We start from the raw sequence: 17,040 nt of genomic DNA, 5'->3' as shown, positions 1-17,040 counted from the left end.
GGCTAGGTGGCACAGTGGCCATGGAGTCAGGAGTACCTGAGTTCAAATGTGACCTTAGACACTTAATAATTACCTAGTTGTGTGGCCTTGGGCAAGCCACTTAACCCCATTTGCTTTGCAAAAACAAACAAACAAAAAAATAAAAACAAAACAAAAAAAAGGAAACGGGTGGGGGGAGTGCCAAGATGGCTCTGGAAAGGTAGAATTCCTAGAAACTCCTTCCCCCAAAATCTCCAGAAGCCATAAAATTATGACTTTAGCAGAACCCACAGAAAGACTGAGTGATACAATTTCCCAGTCTAAGACAATTTAGAAGTTCTGTAGGAAAGGTCTGTTTAAGGGGACCTGGTGTTGGAAAGAGCCACAATATAGCTGCAGTGCAGCTGGGCCAGGTGCCTGGGTTCCTGGGGGTGCCTGGTTCCAAGGCAGAAGGTGTGGCTTCCAGACCTCTTGGCCCAGGGATCTCCAGGGACAGTCTGAAAGGGTGGTGAGAGAACTCTATTACACCAGAGTGAGCATGTAATAGAGTGCCAGCCTCAAAGTAGCCCTGTGGTGAGAGCACCTCCAGAGTACAACCAACAGATGATAAGGGGGTTGGGGGAGACTGTAGAGGTCTCTCTGCTCTCTCTGGGAAAGGACTCTGATATTTGCCCACACTCAGATGTAAGTTGAAGTCTGGGCCCCCACACCACTATAGCCCAGTAGGAACAGCTCCAGGGCTGAGTGGAGGACCTATGGTCATCCACATACCAGTGCACAGGCAAGAAAACAATCAGAGTCTCTCATAAGAACTTGGAAAAATCAAGGTCCCTGTGGGCTGTCCCCAAAATCCCCAAAGTCTTGGAAGTGTGGTGAATCAATGATAGGCTGAGGAAATGAGCAAATAAAAGAAAAAGAAGAATGTGACCATAGAAAATTACTTTATCCCATGGAAGATTCAGAAGATGACAAAAGAGATGCTTTTATACCCTAAACCTCTAAGAGAAATAGAAAATAGGCTCAGGCTATGGATGAGCTCAGAAAGACTTTGGAAAACAATTAAGGGAGGTAGAGCAAAAATTTGGAGAAGAAATGAGAGCAAAGCAGATAAATTATGAAAATCAAATCATCAGCTTGGTGAAAAGAAATATAAAAAAATACTGAAGAAAATAACATATTAAAAACCACTTTAGGCCAAATGAAAAAAAGCAACACAAAAGTCAAATGAGGAGAATGCCTTAAAAAGCAGAATTGGCCAGCTGGAAACGGAAATAAAAAAAACTCCCTAAAGAAAATAACTCCTTCAAATACAGGATGGAACTAAAGGAAACTGATGACTTTGTGAGAAATCAGGAAGAAATAAAGCTTCATCCAATAAAACCCCCAAAATCGGAAGAAAATGTGAAATATCTCATTGGAAAAACAACCAACCTTGAAAACAAATGCAGAAGAGATAATTTTAAAATTATGGAGCTACCTGAAAGTCACAACCAGGAAAAGAGCCTAGACTTCATTTTTCAAGAAATAATACAGCAAAATTGCGCTGAGATCCTAGAAGCACAGGGTAAAATAGAAATCACCTCCTGGAAGAGATTCCAAAAGAAAAACTTCCAGGAGTATTATAGCCAAACTCCAAAGCTCACAAGTCAAAGAGAAAATACTAAAAACTGTCAGAAAAACACTTCAACTACCATGACTCTATAGTCATGATTACATAGGATTTGGCAGCATCTACATTAAGAGCTCATAGGGTTTGGAATAAGGAAAAACCTAGAATCAACTACCTAGCAAAACTGAACGTTCTCTTTCAGGGGAAAAGATGGACTTTCAATGAAACAGGGGACTTTCAAACTTTCCTATTGAAACAATCAGTGATGAACAGAAAGTTTGAACTCCAAGTACAGACTCAAGTGAAGCTCAGAGAGGGTTATGAGAAGGACTAATTATGGGAAACTTAATGATGTTGAATTGTTTGTATTCCTGCATGGGAAAAAGAATAGACAGTTTTCAAATGAAGAAATTAAAGCTATATATAATCATATGAAAAATTGCTTCAAATTATTATTGTTTAGAGAAATGCAAATTAAGTGAACTCTGAGGTATCACCTCACACCTGGCTAACATGAGAAAAAGGGAAAATGATCAATGTAGGAGAGGTTGTGGGTGGATTGGAGCATTAATGCATTGCTGGTGGATCTAACCATTCTGGGGAGCATTATGGAACTATGGAAGAATAATAAAACTGTTTATACCCTTTGACCTAGCAATTCCAATTCTAGGCCTATATCCAGAAGAAATCATTAAAAAAATGGGAAAAGTCCTACTTATTCCAAGATATTCATAGCAGTTCTTGTTGTAATGACAAAGAATTGGAAATTGAAGGGATGACCATCAATTGGGGAATGTCTAAACAAGTTATGTTACATGAGTACTATGGAATATTATTGTTCTGTAAGAAACTATAAATGGTCAGACTCTAGAAAAGCATGGAATGAGTTACAGGATCTCATGCTGAGGGAAGGGTACAGAACCAAGAGAACTATGTACACATTGATTACAACACTGTGAGATTATCAACCTTGATGAAAGCTTCTCCTCTCAGAAGTTCAGAGAACTAGGATCAAACTATCAGACCAACTATGGACAATAATATCCCCATCCAGAGGAAGAAAAACAAAAGAAAAGAAAAGAAAACCAAAGAATCAAAATTTTAAAAATATAAAAATGAAAATTTAAAAACACCCCTTCAGAATCTGATGAACACTTTATAAAAAAAAATCTCTTATATATCTCTTTCCCTTAATTCTGATTCCTCATACAGAAAATGAGTAATCTGTAAACATGTTTTTCATAATATGAATTTACAAAGTTAATATGACTATTCACTGCTGAGAGGAGGGGGGCAAAAGGAAATTTTGTAACTTAAAAATAAATAGATGCATATGCATGAAAATTGAAAAACTTTCATAACATGTATTTGTAAAAATAAAATATCAGTTAAAAAGTTTAGAATATATTGTACAGTATTTTAAACTGAAAAAGAGTCTTTTATAAGAAAATTTCTGCTTAGATTTGTTGATAAAAGGTTATAGAAACATCTTATTCTATCAAAACATATTTGTTTTATTTCAAAATCAAATAAATATTTCTCAAACTTTTAAAGCTCCGGCAAAATAAAGTAGTTGTTTTTGTTCCTCATTCATTAATCAAAAATTTAACTTTTAGATTTTTTAGCATAGCAAATTAGGAACTTTGGAACTTTCTTCAACATGGTTATCCCCTGAACCTCCCATTTTTCTCCCATTTTGGAAACTATATTATGGCAGTAATTTTGCTTTCATAGTTTAATACTTCTTTTCCACCTCAGAAAACTTGATTTTCTTTTTCTTGTTTGAAATCTCTGATTCTTAGGTCATTCAATTTCATGATGAAATAAGAGCTAATAAAAACTTGTACAAACTAGAACATCATTATTAATCATAATTTTTCAATTTTGGTTCTTATTAAATTTAAAGCAAAGACTGCCAGCTTTGCTAAATACAAATAATTTATGGCTTGATCAGATTACCTATTGAATAGTCCCATTAATTCTAATAAATTTCTTCCACCCAGAGAAATAATTTTAATCAGAATTATATCAGCTTATCTAATATAACAGAAAAGAAATTGTTCCTATTGCAAAATTTCCTGGGTCAGTTTTCAGAATTCATTTCTAATAGATTGGTGTACACATTAAACTAAAGATATAATGCCATTCTAAAAATTAAAACAATTTTTCTTAGTCTTATTAGCTCAGTTATATGATTCTAGTTTTGGACTTTGACTCCAGAATTCTGAGCTTGATTCCCAGGAATTTAATAGCTGTAATTATGGACAAATCATTTTCTAGAGCCTTGGTTTCTTCATCAGTAAAATGAAAATAATTTTACTTATATTCTTGCCAAAAGAATTTTGTTGTCACTTTGTTCAAGATACTGTGATAGAAGTTTGAGGGTAGCCAAGGTAAAAAAAAAAAAATGAAATAGTTTCTGCTCTCGGGGATTTTACATCCTACTAAATGGATAGAACATTTATACAAATAGAAGGCAAAAAAGTAAACCAAATAGATACAAGGTAATTTTGTGGGCTGAGTAGTACAGTAATGATTGGGATTATAAGATAATGTCCTTTAGAGAAGGTTTTTACCTCAACTGAGCCTAGACAGGAACTAGGGATTCTTTAGGGACACGTGTACTACTTAAGTCACAGAGATTTTGAAAGAAATGAACTTTGCAAAGTTTGAGTCATTTATAAATGAGTTATTTTTATCACTAGTTATCTAGTGAATAAAACTGTGAGTCAAGTCTACCTAAGGGAGAAAAAAAAAAGTCATACAATGAAATATATTTGTGATTTGAAGCTCCATAAGTATTTCTTTCCCAAAGAAGGGGATTAATGTATAATCAGGTAGACCTCTTCACTCCAGAATTGCCCAGGGATTCATAAAGAAACCATGCTTTTTTCCCCCTTTATTTGCACAGAAACCAGAAAGCTTTTTGTGCCTAGATTGGCATATGCACATAAAATAAGAAAAACAGCACATGTATATGTGTATGTGTATATATGTACTATATGTATGTATTTATTTTCAAACATGCAACTATAGCAATACATTAATAAACTAGAATGGCTGCATCTGTGACTCTACAACCTCAAAATGATAATTACCAAATGAGAGGGTATGCTTTTTAATAGATACCTACTTGTGCTATGAAGAAGGATAATTACTGGTAGTCTGTGTACCAAAACAGAGTAAAGAACACATTATAAATTTTAAACTGTTAAAAATACAAACTAATGGTTATTGCTTTTGTGAATATATTGTAGTTATATTTTTAATTGGTAGTTTTCAGGGGAATAACTAGCAGCTTACCACAAATAAAAGTCTTTGAATAATAATGATTTAATGGAAAGAGAACTACACTGAATCTCTGAAGATATGGATTCTTTTGCCAGTTCTGCTACTAAATAGGACTATGATTTTTTCACAATCTGTTCAACTCTCTAGGCCAAAGTTTATTTTTTTAAATAAAATAAGCCTCCCCATGTCCATTTTATAGTGAATACTCCAAATTATTCCTTCCTTTTCTGACAAATGGGACTCAGTATGTGCATGCATACATATATACACATGTGTATATATGCATGTATATTAATGTGTATACATATGTGTATATTATGCATGTGTATATGTAAATATGTCTATATATGTGTGCATTCCTTTTTTCATTATCTCTTCAATCTGTCTTGCAATTTGATTTTCTTCCTCACTACTTCATTGAAATTCTTTCCTCAATTGTTTCCAAGGATCTAATAATAACCATGTCCCAAAATATTACTTTTGACCTTATTCTCCTTGGGCATTTTGCAACATTTTACAATTTTGAATATCCTCTTCTTTTTTATGCTGCTTCCTTCTTTGACTTCAGTGATCATACAAATACAGATTTCTCTCAGTCAGTGTCTTATTTTCCCCCAGTTTTTGAATAGTTTGAATAGTTTTCACCCCAAGAGTAATGTCCCTAATAATATTATATTCCTTTTCTATACACAATGTACTTGGTAATATTATTCATTCCAGTATCTTCTATTACCACTTATATGCTGGCAATTCTTCTTAATATAGATATTTGCAATTCTGTGAAGTGAAGAGAACCAGAAAAATGTTGGACACAACACATTATATGAAAAAGAACGGTAAATGATTTCATTGTTCTCAGAAATATAATGACCTCAAACAATCCAAGCATACTCCCTGACTCCAGAGAATGAACTGATATTGTCTGGATACAGATTGAAGTATTCTAGTTTTTGTTTTCTTTCTTTAATACATTTTTTAAAAAATTTAAATCAAAACAAGGAAATATTTTACATGATTGCACATGTATAACTTACATCTAAATGTTTACCACCTCAGAGAGGGAGGGATAGGATTTGGAACACAAAATAATAAAAAAAATTAAATTTTATATTATGTATCTATCATTTATGTGTTTTTTAGCATCAATCCACTTGCACACTTATAAATTATACATATTTCTACCACCCTTACCAACCCCCTTCCCTTGGCAGTGAGCCATCAGGTAAAATTTGTATGTGTCCATTTTAACATATTTGCATATTAGTCATTTTATGGGTATAGCAGTTTCATTGAGTGTAGAATATGTCAAGAAAGTAATAGGAAGGGGTGGCTAAGTGGCACAGTGGATAAAACACTGGCCCTGGGGTCAGGAGTACCTGGGTTCAAATCCCATCTCAGACACTTACTAATTACCTAGCTGTGTGGTCTTGGGCAAGCCACTTAACCCCATTTGCCTTGCAAAAAAAAAAAGGAAATTAATAGGAAATAAAACACAAATGTTTACACAAAACCAGATTGCAAGTCTTTAAATTCTATGTTAAATAGTCTTTTTTATTATATTCTTGCAGGAAGAGAATTCTTTTGAAGATATTTGCACAGGGAAGTTGTATGGTCAAATGTGTGCTTCAAGATTATTTTTGCAGTGTTCTGGATTGAATAGGTTGAAGAGAAAGAAAGATTGGCAGAAGATGAGTAGACTAGTCCAGTAGCCCAGATGTGAGGTGATAAATATGTGAATTGGGGTGTGAAACTAAAAGCATGATGAAGATTCCAAAAATAATAGGCAAGTTGGGAGAGAGTTCTTTAAGCTTTATCCACTTAACTGTTGAATTTCAATCAACTTTTTGAAGCCCAATTCAAATGTATCTTCACAAATTAACTACTAAATAATTTGCCTAGCTTTCCCATAGACCCTTTATTTGTATCATCATCAGTGTGCTTCCTCTAAAAGAATGTAAAATCCATAGCTATATCTTTTCTAAATGTTTCCACTATTTCTCTTTTATTTATTAAATTTATTTTTTATTTTCATTCATATGCATATATATATTTTTAAGTTACAAAATTTCCTTCCACCCTTCCTTCCTTCCCACCCCTCCTCTTAGTGGTGAATAGTCAGGTTAGAATTGTATATACATATTTTGATAAACATATTCAGAGATTAGTAATTTTTAGCATGAGGAATTAGGATTAAAGGAAAGAGATACATAAGAGACAATTTTTATAAAGTGATCATCAGATTCTGAAGGGATTTTTTTGGTGAGTTTTTTCTTTATTTTGTTTTTCTTCCTTTGGATGGACATAATATAGTCCACAGCCTGTTTAATACAGTTGTTCTAGTTCAATGGACTGCTGAGATAGGCTGTTTCAATCAAGGTTGTTCATCTTACAATGTTGTTATTGATGTATATATTGTTCTCTTAATTCTATTTCCTTCACACAGGTCCAGATCCTGGAAGTCATTCCATGCTTCTCTAGAGTCTGACCATTTATAGTTTCTTATAGAACAATAATATTCCATAGCAGTAATGTATCATTTCTTGTTTAGCCATTCCGCAATTGATAGGCATCCCCTCAATTTCCAATTCTTTGCCACTATAACAAGAACTGATATGAATATTTTGGAACATGTGGGACTTTTCCTTTTTTCTATAATTTCTTCTGGATATAGACCTAGAATTGGAATTGTTGGGTCAAAGAGTATGAACTGTTTTATTACTCTTTGGGCATAGTTCCATATTGCTCTCCAGAAAGGTCGGATCCGTTCACAATTCCACCAGCAATGTATCAATGCTCCAATCCTCCCTCAACCTCTCCAACATTGATCATTTTCCCTTTTTGCTCATCTTGGCAGGGTAAGTGTGAATTGATACCTCATTGTTGCTTTAATTTGCATTTCTCTAATCAATAATGATTTGGAGCATTTTTTCATATTATTATGTATAGCTTTAATTTCTTCATTTGAAAACTGTCTATTCATATCCTTTGACCATTTATCAATTAGGAAATGACTTGTGACCTTATCAATTTGATGCGATTCTCTATATATTATAGAAATGAGACCTTTTTGAGAATTCCTAGTTGTGAAAATTGTTTCCCAGCTTTCTGCTTTTCTTCTAATTTTGGCAGCATTGATTTTATTAGTGCAAAACTTTATTAATTAAATTAGTCAAAATCATTCATTTTGCAGTTTATGATGTGCTCTAATTCTTGATTGGTTATGAATTTATTCCTTTTCCATAGATCAGATAGATAGAGTATTTTTAGTTTATTAATTTATCTGTGGTATCACTCTTTATGTCTAAATCCTGTACCCATTTTGACCTTATTTTGGTATAGTGTGTGAGATATGTATTTATGCCTAGTTTTTGCCACACCATTTTCCAGTTTTCCCAACAATTTTTGTCAAATAGTGAGTTCTTATCCCAGAGACTAATGTCTTTCTGTTTGTTAAATAATAGATTGCTGTAGTCATTTACTACAGTTTCTCTTGAACCTATTATAATCTATTGATCCATTACTCTGTTTCTTAATCAGTACCAGGCAGTTTTGATGACTGATGCTTTATAGTTTTAGATCTGGTAGAGTTAGGCCACTTTCCTTTACATTTTTTTTCATCAATTCCCTTGTGATTCTTACCTTCTTGTTGTTCTAGATCAATTTTGTTACTATTTTTTCTTGCTCAGTAAAGTAGTTTTTGGTAGTTTGATTGATATGTCACTGAATAAGTAATTTAATTTGGGTAGAAGTGTCATTTTTATTTTATTAGCTTGACCTGTCCATGAACATTTGACATTTTCCAATTACTTAGATCTAACTTTATTTGGGTGAGAACTTTATAATTGTGTTTAGAAAGTTTCTTGGTTTGTCTTGGGAAGTAGATTCCCAAGCATGCAATTAGTTCTTGGTTTATTTTTCCGGGCCCTTTATAACATGTAATTTCTATTGCATCATGGTCTGAGAAGTGTGTATTTATTATTTCTCCCTTTCTGCATTTGATTATAAGTTTTTGTGCCCTAGTACATGGTTACTTTTGGTGTAGGTGCCATGTACTGCTGAGAAAAAGTATATTCTTTTCTATCTAAAGAAGTCTATCATGTCTAAGTTTTCTTCAATTTCATTGCCCATCTTAATTTCCTTCTTGTCTATTTTGTTAGATATATCAAGCTCTTATTCAGGTCTGCAATTATTAAAGTTTTACTGTCTATGTCTCCTTGTAATTTACTCAGTTTTCCCTCTAGGAATTTGGATATTATACCACTAGGTGCATCCATGTTTAGTTATGATATAACTTCATTACCAATGTTACCTTTTAAGAAGATACAGTTTCCTTCCTTGTCCCTTTTACTTAGATTGATTTTTGCTTTTGCTTTATCTGAGATTAAGATTGCTACTCCAGATTTTTTTTACCTTTATCTGAGGCATAATATATTTTGCTCATACCTTTTACCTATGCCCTGTATGTATAATATAGTTCATAATATGGTTCATGAGGAGGACTGTGTGTACTTGAAAGATATTTGAAAAGGAGGGAAGGTAAAAATGAATATAATTATAATTTGATGCAATTTAAGTCAATGTTGCTTATTAAGCAAACATCTATGATGATACCTTGAAAACAATATGAGCTTATCAAGTAATCAATAAAACTTTGATGATACCTGATTAATAGTATTAGAGTGATAAAAACACCAAGGGAAAAGGCACAAAGATTTATAATTTTAGAGGAAAAGAAGGGAGAATGTTAATGCTGAGTAAATTATAATCAATAGATTTAGCTGAAAGAGGGAATAAGATACATACCCACTTGGGTTTAAAAATCTAACTTAATCTATAAGGAAGGGGGAGACTGGGAAAGGGAAAGATAAGGGAAGAAGGGACTGATAAAAGGGAAGGTGAAGTATAAGTGAAAATAAATTCAAAGTTAAATTTTTAAAAGAAAAGTCAAAGGGGAATGGTAATAAAATTTTGGTGAGGAGGAATAAGAGAAAAGGAAAGAGAAAAATATAAATTAAAGATAGCATGGGGGAATAGAGAAGTAGTAATGTTAACTGTAAATGTGAATTTTTTATCCCATAAAACAGAAATGGATAGCAGAATGGATTAAAAAACATAATCTTACAATATGTTGTTTACAAGAAACACATTTGAAGCAGGGAGATACAGACATATAATATAGTTAATTTTTTCATTCAGAAGATTGATGAGAAATCTGTTTACATCTTGGCAGAAAAGTGAAGGTTGAGAGGTGTAGTGTGAGAGGCAAATATTTGGACAAGGTCAGAGTATGAATGTGTTTTGTTTGACAATGCATTTTGCTTGAGGTGGAAGGGGTTCTATTTGGTGGGGAGAAATGGTGGATAGTCATAGTGATAAAAAATAGCAATAATCAACATTGAAAATACAGAAGAGAACAAATTTAGAAGGGGATATTGAGAGTCTGGTTGTTTAGTATTATTGTGTTAAATTTAATATCTACTTTAAAGTGTGCAGATAAATGTCTTATCCTGTGGTTGGAGTATAGCAGAGATGGTGACAGATTAAAAAGCTCCAATCTTTGCCAGTATTCTTGGGACTTTTCAGTCCCCTTTGTCATCAAGCTTTGAGTGGAGTCATCAGGAGCTTCTGACTTTCAGTTTCAAGGAAAAAAGTCAACCCTATATCAGGTTACTGAAAGAAAAAATTCTGAGGAAACTAAGGCAAACAGAATTGAGTTACTTGCCCAGGATCATACTGTTTGTCTGGTCTGAGACAAGATTTGTAATTAGGAAGATCAATTTTCCTAACTCTAGGCCTAGTACTCTGCTATGCCACTTACAGATACACAATGATGACCTCTCAATTTGTGGTCCATCATTGCACGTGTAGAGTTCACTAATTGTTCGTCCATTTCCCCAATTGAAAAGAACTTATTTTGTTTCTAGTATTTCCAGTTACAACATAAAATGCTACTAGTAATTATTTTTGTATTTATGGGGTTTCTTTTCTCTGTCTTTGATCACAGGATCAAAGAGTAAGCACAGCTAGTGACTTTTGGAATAAAGTATTATTTTTTTCCCCTGAATGCTTGAACCACTTTGCAGTTTCAATAAAATCAAATCATTGTGCCTATCTATTCATATTCCCTCCATCAATTTTCATTTTATTTTTTAATCATTGTCAATATGATGGATGTGAGGTGAGATAGTCATTGCTGATTCTTAATCAGAGAATTAAATTAGTATTTTAAGAAGACCAGTCTGGTACACAAAGAAATAATGAATTTCAAGTAGAAGAAAATTATATTAATTAGATTATTTAGGCAGCTGATAAAAAAAATTTAAGTGTTATGGTAAAGACAAATATTAGGGTGGTGGTAATGAGCAGAAGAATAAGAAAGAGTATTCAAAGATCACTTTAAAGGATGAAAAGACAGAGTTTGGCAAAAGATATAGAGAGTTAAAAAAAAGAGGTAAAGGGAAACTCCTTAATTCTAGTCTTAAAGGATATGAGATGTCAAATTCCTTTTGTGGAATCAACATGTAAATTAAACAAAATATATATTGTTTTATATCGATTATGGTTCTAAGGATAACAGCAATATCTCTATCTGTATATCTATGTGTGTGTGTGTATTTAACCATTTAAATGATATTTAGCTGCCAAAAGACATTTCAGTGCTTGTCCTGCCCTGCTTAAAGAAGTCTTAGAAACTAAATTAATTCACTAGAATATTATAAAGTATAATTTTTGTAATCAATATAAGAATAGTAATAAAAGAAATAGCAAAAGGTTGCCATTTAAAGATATGTACTTACCTGCATCAGGAGAAATCTCTTAGAAGATATATGAAATAGAACACCAGAGACTGGGTCAATCCATTCACATATTTAACCTTACAGAAATGAATAAAATTATTTTCTAACATATTTGCTTTCTATGTTGCTGGCTTCTTTATAATAACACAAGATCATAAATTTAGAACTAGAAGGATCTATTACAGAGGGGGAACTGAGACCTAGAGGTAATAAGTGCCTGATCTTAGAGTCTAAGAGTCACTTAATAATATTGGTCTAATGTAACCAAAGGGTTCTTTTAGGATTTACAAAATAGATTTTAAGAAGTTCCTGTACACTTTGCCTCTAAAGTGTTTTAAAAAATATTGACATTCATATTTAGAATTCTCAGTTCCTTATATTGTGTTAGTAAAAATGTTATTGCTAAATTTTTCTCACATGTCTTATATTTCATTTAAAAGCATTAATGTTCTTGAGATATTCAGAGAATATTTTTCTTCCTGAAATCTAATTTTAAAAAATCTAATGTTTTAAAGTTGTAGATATCTTTTGCTTTGATTTATTAATTTTTTCAAAAACCATACATACACACATAAACCACAAAACTGATGGTAATCAGATAGAATAGCAGGGTTGTGCTTTTCTAGCTGAGGATTTATAACTGATCAGTCATTAATCAAGATATTTAGGTCAAGATAACTTCTCCCAGAGGCAAGAATCATAAAATATTAGCCAAGCTCAAATGAATGTCTCAACAGTGTTCTTTATTCTTTGTGTTTTTCCTTTGCCACGAACATATATGTTTCTGTGATGAATGAAGCAAGAACTAAACTACAATTTATAAAAATGACCAATGAAGAAAAATTGAAATTTCAATAATACACTAAACTATAATGGTTTATTTTGTTTCAATTCCTGGAATAGATATTTACTGTATTTGTTCTCCCTTGGTAGTGTGTGTTGTGAGATTATTTAAAAGACACCCAAAATACAATTTCCTATTTTCTATGAAAATGTCTATTCCTGGGAAAGGGAATGAGGAATTAGTCATGTGCTCTAGAACTGTTCAACTCAACTTTTCTTTCCTTCCTACTTTCTAAAACTTGGGGGTGGTTAGGTGGTGTAGTAGATAGAGCACTGGCCCTGGATTCAGGAGGATCTTGAGTTCAAATGTGACCTCAGACACTTAATAATTACCTAGCTGTGTGACCTTGGGCAAGTCACTTAAACTCATTTGCCTTGCAAAAAGACAAACAAAAAAAAATAAAACTTGACCAATCATTATTCTTTAACCACCAGATTTTTTTGTTTTGTTTTGTTTTGTTTTTTTAACATGTGCACTTCTATTTGAACTGGTCTTAAAGTCAGTATACAGGTAAAGCTCCTCCCCTCCCCCCCAAGTACTGATATCAATCTTATTAAACTCCTGGACAGACTACAAAAAGTCTTCATTCACATCTGTGTTGGGGACAGGGAGGGATTTTAGGGGGCCATCCATTATGGTTGACAATTTAAAAAAGTAACAAGTATTAAGGGGGAAGAAACAAAGTTTTTTTTAAAGGATTACATTAATTTACAAGAAAAGCAACACTAGTACCCTTCCCCCCTCCCCTCCTGTTCTGGATTTTTTTTGTTAAGTAGTTCCTTTGCTCTAATTTGCAGTGCAAGATAGCCATTATAGAGGCAAATAACTCTGTAACAATGCATTATACAATTATTTGGAATGACTTAAAAAAATGTTCAATCAGTGTACTAAAGACACACTGTAAAACTATGGGGATGTTTGCCTCCAGCATACTTAGACCACACATCACCTTCATCATTCCAGGTTTTTAATTCTACGTGAAACATCAAAAAAAGAGAAGAGAAGAGAAGAGAAGAGAAGAGAAGAGAAGAGAAGAGAAGAGAAGAGAGAGAAGAGAAGAGAAGAGAAGAGAAGAGAAGAGAAGAGAAGAGAAGAGAAGAGAAGAGAGGAGAGGAGAGGAGAGGAGAGGAGAGGAGAGGAGAGGAGAGGAGAGGAGAGAGAGAGGAGAGGAGAGGAGAGGAGAGGAGAGGAGAGGAGAGGAGAGGAGAGGAGAGGAGAGGAGAGGAAGAGGAGAGGAGAGGAGAGGAGAGGAGAGGGAGAGGAGAGGAGAGGAGAGGAGAGGAGAGAAGAGAAGAGAAGAGAAAAAAAAAACAAATCAAGTCATCAAATCATGCCAATCACATCTCTTTTGGGGGCTATTATCACACATTTTTGACAAAAAAAACAACCCCAAAAAACCACAAACAGTCCATTTAGAAGCATGGGAAGGCCCATATTCATCATACTCCTGCTTGTTGATCCACGTCTGCTGGAAGGTGGAAAGAAATGCCAGGATGGCGCCTCCAATAAAGATAGAGTATTTATGCTCAACTGGGGCAATGTTCTTGATTTTCATTGTGCTGGGGGCTAAGGCTGTAATCTTCTTCTGTATCCTGTTAGTAATACCTAGGTACATGGTGGTACTCCCAGATAAAATGGTATTGGCATATGGATTCTTACGGATGTCAACATCACAATTCATGATGGAGTTGTTGAAGGTAGTGAATTCCACAGGATTCCATACCTAAGAAAGAAGGTTGGAAGAGAGTTTTGGGGCATTAGAAACTTGTGTTGCCAATGGTAATAACCTGTCCATCAGGGAGCTCATAACTCTTTTCTAGAGAGGAGCTGGAAGCAGCCGTAGTCAAATCCTTCTCGAAGTCTAGGGTAATATAGCATAGCTTTTCCTTGAAGTCACACACAATTTCCTTCTCAATTGTGGTAGTGAAACTGTACCCTCTCTCTGTCAGGATCTTCATAGGTGGTCCTTCAGATCATTACCAGCCATATTCAGATAGAGGATGGCAAGATGAAGGGCATAACCTTCATAGCTAGGCACAGTGTGGGTCACATAAACACCAGAGTTCATCACAATACCAGGGGTATAACCAGAGGCATACAGGGACAGTACAACATGGATGACAACATATATGGCTGGGGTGTTGAAGGTCTCAACATGATCTGAGTCATCTTTTCTCTGTTGGCTTTGGGGTTCAGGGGAGCTTCTATGAGCAGCACAGAGTGCTTTACAGGGACTACATGGAGCTCATTGTAGAAAGTGTGATGCCAGATCTTCTCCATGTTATCTCAGTTCATGGCAATACAGTTTTCAATGTGGTACTTCAGAGTTAGAATGCCTCTTTTGCTCTGTACCCATACCCATTTCTAATCCATACTGACCATCGCACCTTGATGTCTTGGGCCACCAACAATGAAAGGGAAGATGGCCTGAGAGGCATAGTCTTCTGCAAAGCCAGCTTTGCACATGCCAGGATGATTGTCAAAAAGGAGAGCAGCAATATCATCATCCATGGTGAACTTTGAGGTGGCAAGTTAAAACCCTTTTGAGAGGTGATGATACCACACCTTTAGGCAGGGGAGTAACAAGTGCATGCAGGGTGGAAGAGCTCACAACACCAAATTTTTCTTGTTGAATGTTTGCATTAATATTCTCCTTTTTTCTCAATTGGAATTTGTGCTTTGCAGATTTTTATCTTCTATCGCAGGGGAGGAAAAAAGTAGACAGAAGAAAATACCAGAACTCATCTCTCTATTGCTATTTGTGCTCTTTGCCTCTAAGATTCATATGCTACTAGAACTGTGAAAAACATTGACTCTGAATTGTTCTCATTACAATTGTGAAGTGGATGAGATGAGTTACCAATAGTCTATCCCTTGTTTTAGGATCCTTTCTTTGTTCCTAAGTACCTAACCAGTAACTTCATATTTTCTTCTGGCTGCCCTGATCTAGGCAATATTTTATTTTCTGGTCTATATTGTCTATTCTCCCCCACAGCAATGAGTCTGATCTGTTTCCTTTTCCTCATTGAGCTAATGCTCTATACTGAATGATAAATCACTACCTCAGTAGCATTAATGAGCACTAATGTCATATCTTCTAAATAATTCATACATTTTTACACTTTGGAAGTAAACTTTTGCTGTCCCGATTGACTGTTTCCTCCCCAGATCTCCATTTTAAGGAAAATGTCAGGCCAGACTTGTCCCTTTTCCTATCATGCTCCATTTCTGACTCAATACTTTCACTTCCATTCCCCCCCTTTTATTTTTTACTTTCCTAAAACTATAAGCTCCTTCAAGTCATTATCTTTCTTTGTGTTTGTATCCCCAATGCCTAGCAAGGGCTGGCACATAGGAAGCATCTGAAAAATGTTTATTGACTTGACTTTATCTTGACATTAGTTTATAAGAGAACTGATGTCTTAACCGAAAAGGAATGTCTCTAATGAAATCCATTTCTGCTACGATAATAAGTAGCAAAATGGGGAAAAAGGACAAGTGGTCTCTTACAAATCATAAAGGTCACATAAAGACCTGCTTCAATTATAGATAATTAACACAACTGGTTTTTCTCTTCAGCATGGTAACAAGCTATTTATATATTGTCTACCAGTAATTATACTTTGCTCAGAAAACCTTCTTTTCAATTCTCATTTGTGTTGCTTTCAGCATGTAACCTTATATCACACTTTTCTATTAAGGTGACATCCCCGGTTTTTCTTCTTTCTACTTTAAAATCTCCCTGCATATTTTGAGAAGATTGAGGGATAGGACTTAAAAGATCCAAAATTTCCTGAAATGACTCCAGAAAGGCTTAGAAGTGCCCCACTATTAATAAATTATCGAGGGAAAAAAATCACCTTTAGACTTTGGTACCTAAATCAGAAATAGCCAGAAGGATTTCCAAGATTTCACAGAGAGACAAGCCATCATGGCAGATCCAACATGAGGAATCCAAGTTGACAAAACATTGGTAGTTGCTCTTGGGGACACTGCTACATAAGTTCTTGCATTCTCTCTGCCTGAGCTCTCAAGCTGCCAAGCCCTGCCAATCCTAGTCTTTCCTCCAGCCTGGGCTACAGGATTGCCATTTTCATGAGTTTTGGCCTGAGATCCCTAGCATTTTAGAAAGCATAAAGCAGCACTATTTGCCAAAACCAACAGTGGGAAATAGGAGTTGAGCAAAATCCAGATGAGAAAATGCCTGAATCTATGGCATGAGTCCAGCAAGGGAAGAGACCCTGAGCTCTGCAGCACAGAAGAATATGTTGTAGTACCTAACAACTGTAGGAGATGCCTCCTTGGACTCCACTTACAATAGGTTCAGATAGACCCTTCCCACACACCATATTCTGTGGTAAGAACAATGAGACAGCAAACACTTAAGACAGTGATGTAGCAAATCCATACTTCTCAGGACCCGAATATCTTGAAAGAACAAAAAGAAAACTTAAAACAATGAAGGTTTGGGCATGTTTTCTTCTGTATTAATGTTCTTAGGAGCACATATAAATAGGAAG

The 17,040-nt window shown here is 34.6% G+C and overlaps 1 pseudogene; it reads right to left on the bottom strand.

Moving 5' to 3' along the window:
* Positions 1–13,835: 13,835 nt before the first annotated feature.
* LOC141494193 (actin, cytoplasmic 1-like) lies at positions 13,836–15,031 on the bottom strand (annotated as a pseudogene).
* Between the last annotated feature and the right edge of the window lie 2,009 nt (positions 15,032–17,040).

This window comes from Macrotis lagotis, chromosome 7 (assembly GCF_037893015.1).
Source record: "Macrotis lagotis isolate mMagLag1 chromosome 7, bilby.v1.9.chrom.fasta, whole genome shotgun sequence".
Lineage (NCBI taxonomy): Eukaryota > Metazoa > Chordata > Mammalia > Peramelemorphia > Peramelidae > Macrotis > Macrotis lagotis.
The sequence above is the reverse complement of the archived record's forward strand: the minus strand, read 5'-3'. Positions and strand labels throughout refer to the sequence as shown.